The 12,978-nt window shown below is 35.4% G+C and overlaps 1 long non-coding RNA gene across 9 annotated transcripts; it reads right to left on the bottom strand.

Moving 5' to 3' along the window:
- Window positions 1–1,543: 1,543 nt before the first annotated feature.
- Window positions 1,544–6,367, bottom strand: LOC116020498. Of its 9 annotated transcripts, none has more exons than XR_004098809.1 (8): window positions 6,068–6,367; window positions 5,794–6,001; window positions 4,894–5,291; window positions 3,844–4,811; window positions 3,680–3,757; window positions 2,104–2,493; window positions 1,939–2,020; window positions 1,544–1,833 (listed from the first exon to the last, which is right to left on the bottom strand). It is a non-coding gene; the product is annotated as an uncharacterized LOC116020498 (long non-coding RNA). The 9 variants fall into 9 exon arrangements; XR_004098808.1 differs by having other exon boundaries at window positions 1,641–2,020; window positions 3,844–3,920; window positions 4,719–4,811; XR_004098807.1 differs by having other exon boundaries at window positions 1,641–2,020; window positions 3,844–3,914; window positions 4,719–4,811.
- Window positions 6,368–12,978: the final 6,611 nt, after the last annotated feature.

The following is a 12,978-nucleotide window of genomic DNA, read 5'->3' as shown; positions in this document are numbered from 1 at the left end:
ACCCTATCATGAACAGACTATATTAATTTATTTAATTTGCCAATTGATTACGTTTTATCTTATGACTTTACTTTGAGATTAATTGTGTTGGAATCTGATCAATTTTAGCATAGGTTAATCTTTTGAGAGGAATTATAGAGTATACACATGCTTTTTAATTCCATGCTCGGTAGGGTAAATGAGTAGATAGTTCGGTTGTATTACTAAACTGTTTATTCGGTTCTTAACTCGGGTATTCCCTAAGTTCTTTTAGGCTTAATGGGTTTTAATCGTTTGAATAAATGCCTTTTAAGTACACGAATAATTAAAGCACGTGACTCGCTCTGGACTCCATACGGAGTAGTCATATAGCAGTTAGAACGAACTCTTAATTTGATTGGCAAGTTGAATTAATATGCAGAATTAGTAATGGTAGTTGATTCATGTTCCTAGGTTTTTCTATTTTGATTGTTATTTGATATCCTAGTTCTTGTTAATTCAATTGTTTAGCTTCTTGAGTTTTTATTAAATTCTTTTGCGTCTGAGCTGATTATTACCTTTGGCATTTGTTTCTAGCACTTTGAATTAGTAAGTCAATTATTTTAAGCTATTAAATTGCATAGTATCAATTCTCTGTGGGTTCAACCCTTGCTATTGCACACTATCATTACAACTGATTCGTGCACTTGCGAGGACTATATTAAAATTGTCAATCATGCACCTAATGTTATAATTAGGTGCACATAAGTGCACCCAAGTGCATAAATGCTAACAAGGTAAATTATTGCACCTGTAAGTGAAAATAGGTGCACACGTGCAAGTAAAATGTATTACAAGTGCAAGTAAATAAATTGTACAATGAGCATCAATACTAAGTGCACCTAATGTTATAACTAAGTGCACCTAACGTTATAACTAGGACTAAGTGCACATAATGTTATAATTAGGTGCATATAATGTTATAACTAGATGCACTAAGGTTGCACGAGGTGCATGAATATTAACAAGGTAAATTACTTGCATTTGTAAGTAAAAATATGTGCGAAAATAGATGCATGAATATTAACAAGTTAAATTACTTGCACTTGTAAGTGAAAATATGTGCGAAACTAGGTGCACTTGTAAGTGAAACTACGTGCACTTCACTAGTACAAAAAGACACATACACTACACCTATAAATGCCTTTCCGCTACACCTGTAGAGGTGGTGGATGGAAGTGACTCTAAAAGTCCTTGACTTTCCGCTACACCTGTAGAGGTGTAGCCTAAAGTATTTTTTTAATTAAAAAAAATGACTTTTATTAGCTACACCTGCTCTGGAGCGGGTGTAGCGTAAAGTATTTTTTTAATTAAAAAAATGACTTACCGCTACACCCGCTTTGGAGCAGGTGTAGCGGAAAGTATTTTTTAAAATTTTAAATAAAAAAATATGACTTTCCGCTACACCTGCTCTCTAGCATGTGTAGCAAAAAGTCATAATTCTTTATATATATACACTCTGATGTATAGGTAAAACTAAAATACGCAAACTATATCAAAATATACTACAATACAAAAAACAAAATGAAAAACAAATACATATAGCTATATATAAATTATTGTAATGGAAACAATGTCCTGCTTATGTATCGGTTGCCAACCACCCCATGGAGAGACAATTATTGTAATGGAAACAAGATGATTTAACATTCCAAATCTCAGGGCATGGATATAGAAGCTATAATATTCAATTATGCAAAATAATTGACAAGCAAAAGTTTAGCGTACAAGTGTTTCACGAAGAAAATAATAGCCATTACATGACAGACAATACAATGGCTTTCGTCCAATCAATTTTCCATTCATTTCATTCAACTGAAATTAAAGAGTGAAATGTTAGCCATGGTGCACTGACATCTTAACTATTTTTAAGAATGGTTTTAAGTTTTAACAAAGAAAAATGGAGTTAGCAAAGCTTACAGCTCTTGTAGCTTCATCTGGCCGGGTTAGAAAAGGCTACAAAGCCAGCACCCTTGCTGGTTCCTTGTGGATCAAGCATCACCTATAGATATATGAGAAAAAAAGGTTAAAATTCGAGTACCTTATCTGGAGTAAATTTCCTTAACTACACTCAACAATGCTTACCTTGCAGGATCATATGGTTCCATGCTCTGAGAATAACTCTTTCAGTTTTTCATCAGTTATGCTATCATCAAGATTTATCAGCATGCCATTCAGTCGTTTGATTGCATTGTTCGCATTGTTCGCAGCCTCCTCTGCATCAAACTGTACAAACCCATGCCCTTTCGATTTCCCATTGCCATCACCGGCAACCTTGCAGGAAAGAACAGTCCCAAAGGCAGCAAATGTCTCATACAAAGCCTTGTTATCAATGGATGACTCCAAATTCTTTATGTAAACATTTGCAAATCCAGTCTTGCGGATATGGGATCTTGTCATCTTGATGAGAAAACATAATCCTTATGGGCTTTCCATTGACGGGCGTAAAGTTCAAAACTTCCCTTGCACTAAGGGCTGCAATATACAAAACAGAAATAATACAGGTTAAGGTTACTACTATCCATACAAGGATCATTCACTGACAATACTCCAAATATTTAACATTAAACCAAAAATCTAACTAAACAGAGTAAATACCTAATATTTAATTCAATGACTAAAAGTAGTTCCTAGAGTGAATTCTCATATAAAAAAGAGTTAATACCACAAATGGTCCTCTGACTATTGGAGTAGTACTTCTTTTAGTCCTCGACTTTCAATTCGACCACAAATGGTCCTCTGACTTTCATTTTTGACCACAAATAGTCCTTTTGTTAAAATTTCTGTTAAATAGGTGTTAAATCTAGGGGTAATATTGTCAAATTGATTAATATTCTTATGATTAATTCTTTTTTAGAATTATATGACAACATAATTAATTTCAAACATTAATAAACATTAAGTTAATAAATATAAAAATAAAATGGACGTGAGAACTTATATAAATGAACAAATTAAATAAAAATCCATGATTAATGTTCGTCCCAAACAAAATGTTTGATCGATTAATGAAAAGTGAAAATTATTAATCGACCATGTATGAACAACCATGAAAATGATGAAAGCAAGATTTTTTTAAAAAAATCTTCCATTTTAGTCTGTTGGTTAAATTAAAATAGATAGCTCTAATATTAAATCTTAATTTTGTACGCATAATTACGAGAATAAAGTGTATTGTCTTTTTATTTATGAGTATTTATATTTGTTAATTGTTTCAATTATGCTTGTTGGTGAAAAATTATAAACATTTTTATTTTATGAACATTATATATATCAATTTGACGATAATACCCCTAGATTTAACACCTATTTAACAGAAATTTTAACAAAAGGACTATTTGTGGTCAAAAATGAAAGTCAGAGGACCATTTGTGGTCGAATTGAAAGTCGAGTACTAAAAGGAGTACTACCCCAATAGTCAGAGGACCATTTGTGGTATTAACTCTATAAAAAACTATCTAACTAATAGAAAAAAATAGTGAAAAATTATATTTTTATCAAAATTCAATCAAATGAGAAAATAAGCTAATTCAGGTCTCAGATTGCAGGTTGATCATCAGTTCAAAGCAAAAATTATACTTGGGGAGCATATTATTTGAGCATTCATCTATACCTTATGCTATTAAGCATTGCATTTAATGCTATTGTTAACAAGTAGTACCTTAGCCGAGCCTTTTGAACTTCCAGAAGCAGAGGATCCACTTTTATTGCTAGCCCTCTTACGCTTTCCCTTGCTTGACTGTTAAACAAAAGAGAAGAATTATATGAATATATTAGGAATAGAAGAGAGAAATGAAATTAGACATGCAAAATTTCATGTTGAACCTGCTCTTTTTCAGCAAGTAGTTCAGAAGTCGTAGCATGAGATGCCTCCAAAAGTTCCATCAACTTTACAACTACATCTTCCCGCAAGATTATTACCCCAAAAAAAAAAAAAAAGGTTGGCTATTAACACCTCAGAAATAAATTGATGAATCATCAAGGGATGGCTTAGCATAATATCCAATAAAGATGGCTGTTCATCGAAATTACATAGAAAATATTGATGGTTTACCCCATAGGCTGCAGTTTTCATAATTGGTTTGGAATTGCTATTTATCAACACAGAAAATAGTAATCAAGTTGCCAAAAGATGAACAATATAATCTCCAACCTAACTCATTCATTCTAAAACCATAACAGCATTATGAGCATACAGCAGCAACAATTAGAACCAAGCAGCAGCAATTCAACTATTTCACAAGCTTATTTTCAATATCAAAATTCAATTAAATCACCTTCAAGCAATAGCAAGCACAATATATCACATATACACATATACCCAATCAACAATGCTTCCATTCCCATTTATTTCCATTTCACTGCCCAAGAGTCCTCACTTTATAAATCAAACAAACCAATTGTATTTAGAGCACAGCAGCACAAATGCAGCAGTACTGCCTATCATCCAGCGGCATTTCAGAACTTACTGCCTCTACTCATTCACACCTACTCCTTTATTTTATTTCAATCAAAATCCAATTTAAAATTCCCCAACCAAAGCACACAGCAACACTGCCACTGGAAGCAAATTCTAGTTCAGTGCAGCCCTATCAATTAATATTTTCATTCAGGTTTGAAGAAGAAAGGAAGAAACTGATCTGATTTAATATATAAACACAAATCACCTCGGGGGAGATATAATTTGCTACTTTTCATACCTCAAAACAAATAGGGAAATCATGGTGCATTGCTTTCCGCCAATTCTGTAGACAAGAACAAGCATGAGCATAGGTTTCTCAACGAACATGATGCTGCATATGAAAAATGAATTTTATGTAGTCAAATACTAATTGAATGGAGAAGAGATATAGTCTATATAAGGAAACAACTCACCACAACTTTGCAGAGAAGGCTCAAGGAGATTTCTTTTAAGTACTGGCTTGGGCTCTTTAGTGATATAAGCTCTTTTAACTGATGTATTCATTACATGCACCTATTTGTAAATGTTGGGGCATTTGAAAGGGAAAAGGAAAGGACCTAAGTTCATCTTCATCTTACCTCCGAGACAAATCAGACTCCTTAGTAACTTCACCCATAGCTCTTTCCCGGTCTTTGATTCGCATCTTGATCTCTTTCACAATATGAGATTTGCTACCTTGTGGAGAAAAACTCAGGTATACTTTTGCTCTAATAATCTAGTCTTTCATCTCCTTCAACTTCACATCTGATGTCTTCTGGGAGTGTGAGATTCTACTCTGATCATGTTCAACCCTTTTAGGCTCAAACTGTGCCTGCAATAAAACCACAAAAAAATAGGCATAAACAGCAAGGTTGATAATAAATTTGAAATTTCTGAGAGCCAAAGGAAAGAGTGATTTCGCAGTACTTTCAAAGTGAACAGCAGTGAGATAGTGAGACAAGAAAAATAAATTCAGAATAAGTGTTTCCCATAAAAACAACAGAAATCTTAGATCTTCAACTGAAAAGCAAGTTTCTATCCTGACTAATATCACTATCACAGGGTTACATGAAAATCTAAGATGCAAATGTAATCCTAATAAATCTACCCTGCAATGTTTACCTTTATTTTAAACACCACTAATCATACTTCCCAATCAAGACTGTATTCAATTAAAGCACATAAAAATCATAATCATTGGTGAATGGTGATAGATCAAAACAAAAGTGCGGAATTCAACAATTGCATCTGTGAGTAAATTTCAAGAATGCAATCAATCCAAGTGCAGATAGATGTACTATTCAAAGTGCATTTGAGTTTCAAGAGAATTGTACCCGTGGTTTTAAGAAATTGATTGCAGCTTAGGAGAAATCCAAGAATAAGAGGACCGCCGCCGAAGCTCACCACCGCCAGCTTGTGCTAACGCTCTGAAGCTCAGAGCTGTTTCACTCTCTTCATCAGCAGCTTCAATTCCCTTCTGCGCCGTTGATAATCCATTTTTTGCAGCCTCAATCCCCTTTTATGCTGATATTCCCTTGATAACTGGAAATAGGAATTTGGGATTAGGGTTTAAATTTAGAGAAAAATGGAATTAGGAATAAAACTAACCTGTAGCAGATAAGGCACGGGCGACGAGAAACAAGCAACGACGTCGACGGCGACGAGAAACAAGCAACGAGAAAACCGACGGAGTCTGAGTAGCGGGCGCGGCGGTGATGGAGTCTGAGTAGGGAACCTATATATATCCACTTTCCGACCAACGTTTTTCAGCAGTGAGCGGCGGCGGCGGTGGCGGCTGAAATGTGACATGGAGATGGAATGCGAAATGGAGATGGAATGAATAATGAATTAAAGGTCTGAAAATTTCGCGAAGGAGGGAAATGGCGGACTGATTTTTTGCGAAGGAGGGAGGAGAAATTTTTGTCTCAGATCTGAAAATTTCGCGTAAGTAATGTATAAGATGGATCGACTTTTCGCGGCACCCGTATGAGAGATAAATTATTATTTTAATAATTACTTTTCGCGGCACCCGTTCGGAAAGTGAATTATTAAAATAATATTAACTTTTTGCAGTACTTGCTTGTTGTGGGTGCCGCGGAAAGTATGGTCTATTTTTTATTTTAGAGAATACACTACACCTTTTTAAAAAGGTGTAACTAAAGGTTATACTTATATGACCAATTTTGTAGTAGTAAGTGAAACTAGGTGCACCAAAGTTTCAGTTATTTACGAAAATGCCACCGCATCTTTTTTTTTTTTTTTAAATTGCATCTGATTCATTGATCTGGACACGTGGATGACTGTGAAGCGTTCTCATTTCTTACCTGGGCGACAGTACGCACGAGAGTGCAACCCTATATATATATATATATATATATATATATAGTTCTACTTTGACCTTTAAACAAAAATATATATTATATAAGTATAAATATAAAATAACATGTAATAAATTTTTTTAAAAAATATAATGCATACAAATTCAACGAAGAATAAAAAATACAACTCAAAATTTAATGTAAAAGTAACACTTTTCGTGTATGTTTAGATACAAAATTATTCTCCAAAATTTTGATGTGAATTTCTTATGAAATTTTATTTTTAATTCCAAATAAAACCTATCAATGGATTCAAAAGCATAATTATCAAATAAAAAAATGCAACCTAGCTTTGTTAAAAAACCTTTAAGAAATGATTTTAAAGTTACTGTAATCTTTGATGCTCAACTTAGAATGCTATATATACCGTGTCTTTGGATCAAATTAATTTTTTACAACATCTCGATCTATTATTCTAGTTTACAATTATCACAGGAAACATAGCTCATATTCGACCATATATAGAAAGAGAGAGAGAGGGGATCAAATGAGAACATCGTCTTCGAGTACAAAATGAAGATTAAACTCAACCATCCATAAGGATTTATCAATGGTCGGGGGTTTTAGCAAAAAAATCACAAGGTCAAATGTTCATAATGGTAAAATCCTAGCCATCCATCAGGGTTCAAACTTTAGAAATACGTTTTATATGTAAACATTATAACTGTCAAACTAAACATAAATCATAAGTGTTTTATGTCAATTAATATAATTGTCAAACTTTTATACTTTCTGTCCCATTTTTTGTTTCTGATTTGATTAACGAGACTTGACTGAAGTCAATTTTAATCAAATTTTTTCATAATACTAAGTTTAATATTAATATACAAAATTTATATATTTAGAAATGACACTAAAAGTACTCTTAAATATAAAAGATTAAATTTAAAATAACTAAAAAAAATACTAAAGAAAATAAGCAACGAATAAAGAGTTGGTTTGACAAATATGAATAGTAAGTAGGACTGCTAAAATGGGACAAAGGAAGTATTACACTGAAAAAATATAAAATTTAAATACAATTATCACAAGTTATAACAGGTTGAGTTTTTGTTTAATTATTTTATACCTACATTTCTTCAAAGAGACTACGTTATTCAAGGTTTGTTCGTTACTACAATCCGATTTAATGTATTGCGTATAACGCTATGTGAAAGTTCAATAAGTAAGGCACTTTAATTTATGCATATATGAGTTTTAGATTTACTATATAAATGCAGGACGAATGTTAGAAATTTATATAGTAATGTAAATTAATGTTTCAGATGTACCACAACGAAAGTTTAAATAATATTTGGAGTTGTCGGTTATAAAACTTTAGGTGCGCGTGGCTTGTGTTTTTTAAGGTGCTTTATTTGTGTTCTTAAGGTGTGTGATTTGTATACTTAAGGTGCGCCATTATAATGCTTAAGGTGCATAACTGCACAACCGCAAGGGAATCCTTCCCCGCACCTGAACCCTTCCCTATATATATATATATATATATATATATAGTTCAACTTTGACCTTTTAACAAAAATATATATTATATAAGTATAAGTATAAAATAAAATGTAATAATTTTTTTTTGAAATATAATGCATAAAAATTCAATGAAGATTAAAAAATACAACTCAAAATTTAATATAAAAGTAACATTTTTCGTGCATGTTTATATACAAAATTATTCTCCAAAATTTTGATGTCAATTTCTTATAAAATTTTATTTTTAATTCCAATTAAAACCTATCAATGGATTCAAAAGCTTAATTATCAAATAAAAATATGTAACCTAGGTTTGTTAAAAAAGTTTTAAAAAATGATTTTAAAGTTACCTTATTTGTAATTTTTGATGCTCAACTTTGAATGCTATATATACCCTGTCATTGGATAAAATTAATTTATAATAAACATCTCGATCTATTATTCTAATGACTACATAATTAAATTTATATACATGGAATTTTGTAGGAGATTATGTTGAATTGGGCATGTTATGTGTTTAATTGATTATCTCAGTATATAACTGATTGCAAGGCCTTTGGTGAATGGCCAATTGGCAAGGAGAATGTTGGATTTGGTTATCTTGGTAAGTGCAAGGCAATTGAAAACTATAAGTATCTGTTCAAAACTATACCCACCAGCAGCAGAAGAACATCCATTGAGCAAGGAAATTTAACAGGAATGGATTTAAGCACGTACAGAATTGTCTGTGTAACACCCTGGCTCGGCTATACCGTACATCCGGAGTAGTCACTGCCACACCTAGACTAAACCCGATCACATTCAGATAAGATTTATTCTAGATGCACAGGCTGAAGATAAGGATGAAGCACTCTATCACATAATCACCAAAATGGAAATGCATTTCATAGCGCAGAGAAGGGTGTAGCTAAACAAGCTACCAAAAGAAGCAAGGGTTTATAAATACAGCCCATCAAGAGAGTTTGATAAGACCCAGCCTCGACAACCATTCTAGAGTTAGCACCTCTACAAAAGATACATGTACACAAAAAGCACTGACTGAACCCCCACTCTAGACTCTACCTAGTCTAACGAGTGGTACACTGGGCCCGTGTAGGTGCCCCAAACCATGTGCCACTCACCCTCGAACCACATAATATGGTCCAGAAACCGACACGTGTTTATGTACATCATCCACTCGTCATGGTAATCCGGGGGACTCGGATCCCACGGGTACGGGTAATGAACCACGAACTCAAGAGGACTGCTACCAGGTACGATCTCTATGGGATAGAAACCATAGCTGGCTTGAAGGGCATCAAAGGGACACATTGGCTCAACGGGGACAGGGGACCACACAGGTACCTCCGGTGAGACTGGAGCGAGAGTGGGCTCTGGAGTACAAGTCAGCGTAGGCGGGTCAGGTGCGTAGCCCGGGGCATAGGGATCTCCGTCTAATAGATACTGTGCATAATCGTAGTAGTCATATATGGGGAACTCGAACTCAGAGGGATCTGAGTCCGGTGGGCTACAGGAACCTGTGCTAGATTCCATCTGGTAAAGGACACAACGAAGTGTAGTTAGCACGACGGCTAAGTAAGGAAATCCATTGTCACTCGAAAGTAAACAAAGGTTTCGAAAACAACAATAATAATAATAAGTAAAAAGATAAACGTTACCCAACGGTCGCAGTATTCCTGCAATCATTTCAACGGTAAAATAGTACCACAATATATAAGTAACTTCGGCACATAACATTTCCATTTCCGAGAATATTCATTTAGTTCAAAAGTGAGAAACACAACGCCCAGACTATTGTCCGAGACACCCGACAATTAATCCTCATAACTCCACTCAGCGAATAGACTTCGCTCTGTAGTATGAATCAATCATACAAAATCTCACACTTCACTCAGCGAATAGACTTCGCTCTGCAGTATGAATAAATCATACAAAATCTCACCATTCACTCAGCGAATAGACTTCGCTCTGCAGTATGAACAATTCATACAGAACCCCTCACCATTCATTACATTCACACGACTCAAAAACCATCACACTTGCTCAAATATATTCCCCAAAATACACATATTGGTTAATACTCTTACTACTACGAAAATCCAAGTACGAGAGTCACAATAATTCTCAAAACACAATTTTTCTCCAAGTTAATAAATATAATGCACAAAAATAATATTTGAGTCTTCAAAAAAATTTCACCCGGTTGCCCGTAGGCCTTCAAAACATCGCAATACTCGGGATTAAAAACATCGGGAAGAGTTTGGTTAAAAACAAGTCGAAAACGAGTCCGCGTCGCGCGGACTCGCGGCTGGCCGCACCAGCGGACGCACGGCGGACGCAGGCGTCCGAGCCGCGTTCGCTGGTTCGGCGTTTCTCGCCAAAACTGGACGCCCACGGACGCGCAGCGGACGCGCGTCCGTGCCCGCTCCACCCAAATCTGCCAGAAATTTCAGTTGGCGTAGTCCGAAAGATTGAGCCGGTAAAAATAGTTCCCGAACTCTTTTTCACTTGAAATTTTTATGGTGGAACCCCAACTTATAGTACTTGATGTCCATAAAAAGTTTTGGTCATTTTGATCCACGAATAAACACAGAAAATTCCCTTTTTGCCCTTGGCAGTGTGCTGTCCAGAATATTTTTCTCTCTGGACCAGTTTTGAAAAAAATTCGAAAACCGTACTTATACTACTCCGATCATTACGAAATTTTATATGTTGGTTCTACACCTATAGAACTACATATCTGAAAAAAATAGAATCAAAATACCTTACCAATTTTTCCCAATAAATCTCGGAAGTTTCTGCCAGAGACTACCTTGATTTTTTTTTTNATAAAAGTTCGGAGGATCATGGCTTAATTCGGGAAAATTCTAACACCAAAATTATTCTAAAAATAATCCCGTCGCTAATCCCTCAAATTGGGAATTTTTCGGTATCTCGCGAAATATAGGTACAAGGTTCGTAACAATTTTACCCCTTTCAGTCCATTTAAAATTTTACTTGAACTAACTAGAAGTTCAGGCTTAATCATATGATACTTAATAATCCAATTTCTAGGAAAATTCGAACTGAATATACATCCTTAAAAATTTTTCGGTTCGTGACCGGTATGTAGATCGCAGCTTATTAATAACTAGTAAGAAAAAAAAAATTCTTTCGATCACCGAGAGACCTTCTCCTAAATGTCATAGCTTAAAAATATATATATTCTCGAACCTTAACTTTGTCGGAAAAACCGAGGGGTTACAGTCTTCCCCCCTTAAAATAGTTTCGTCCTCGAAACTACTTTTTTTTTTCGTCATTCATGGAATCAAAATTGATTTCTACTTACCTTTTCCTACCTCAAACGAATTTCTAGCGTGCCTAGTCTAAACACATAATTTGGTTAGGCATATAAAAGTTAGATCGATTCCACTAACCTGAGTTAAATAATTCCGGATAACGTCCCATCATATCGCTCTCCAATTCCCATGTAGCTTCATCGGGACTGTGGTTCGACCATTGTACTTTGATCATTTTGACTGATTTTCTTCTCGTATCTCGCGTCTTCGAGTCCAAGATTCGAATTGGTCTCTCCTCGTATGTCAACGAATCGTCCATTTCCAGTTCCTCCGGCTCTAATATATGGGATTCGTCAGGTACATACCACTTAAGTTGAGAAATATGGAATACGTTATGCACTCTATCAAGCTCAATCGGTAGGGCCAGTCGATAGGCTAAATTTCCGACCCTCTCCAGAATTTCATAAGGTCCTATATATCGAGGACTTAATTTTCCTTTCCTCCCAAACCTTTTAACTCCTTTAGTGGGTGAAACTTTCAGTAACACCTTCTCTCCTGCCTGATATTCCGTAAATTGTCGCTTCAAGTCGGTGTACGACTTTTGTCGATCCTGCGCGACTTTCATCCTTCCTTGAATTAATTTGATTGCCTCAATGGTCTCTTGGAGGTACTGAGGTCCANGAACCCTGGAAATCGAGTACGCAACCTCTGAGCATATCTTCCAACGTCTGTATTGTCCGCTCTGTTTGACCATCAGTGGCAGGGTGAAAAGCCGTACTCAATTTGAGTTGAGTGCCCATTGCCACTTGTAACGCTCCCCAAAAACGTGATAGAAATCGTGAGTCCCTATCTGAAACGATATCTCGTGCCACCCCGTGGTGCTTAACCACATGCTTCACATAGGCTTTTGTCAATTTCTCCATTGACCATGTTTTGTTCATCGGAATGAACCTCGCGGTCTTGGTTAGTCGATCGACAACGACCCAAACTTGATCGTTTCCCGCCTTGGTTCTAGGCAAACCTCCCACAAAATCCATAGAGATTGAGTCCCACTTCCACTGCGGAATCTCTAACGGTTGTAATAATCCCTTGGGTTTACTTCTTTCTGCCTTGACCCTTTGACAGTTCAAACATCTTGCCACAAATTCAGCTACATCATTTTTCATGCCCGACCACCAAAAGTTTTGTTTCAAGTCCTTATACAATTTGTCCCCACCAGGATGAACTGAATAAGGCGTGTAATGGCCTTCTTTCATTATTTGCTCCATTATCTTCTTACACCCTTTTGGTATTACCCATCTACCTTGAAATCTTACACTCCCATCCGGGTGTAATTCAAATGGCCCATGTTTTCCATCGACCATTTTCTCCTTGATGTTCTCCACCCAATCATCCTCTT

This window comes from Ipomoea triloba, chromosome 1, assembly GCF_003576645.1.
Source record: "Ipomoea triloba cultivar NCNSP0323 chromosome 1, ASM357664v1".
NCBI lineage: Eukaryota > Viridiplantae > Streptophyta > Magnoliopsida > Solanales > Convolvulaceae > Ipomoea > Ipomoea triloba.
This window is presented reverse-complemented; position numbering and strand designations above follow the sequence as displayed.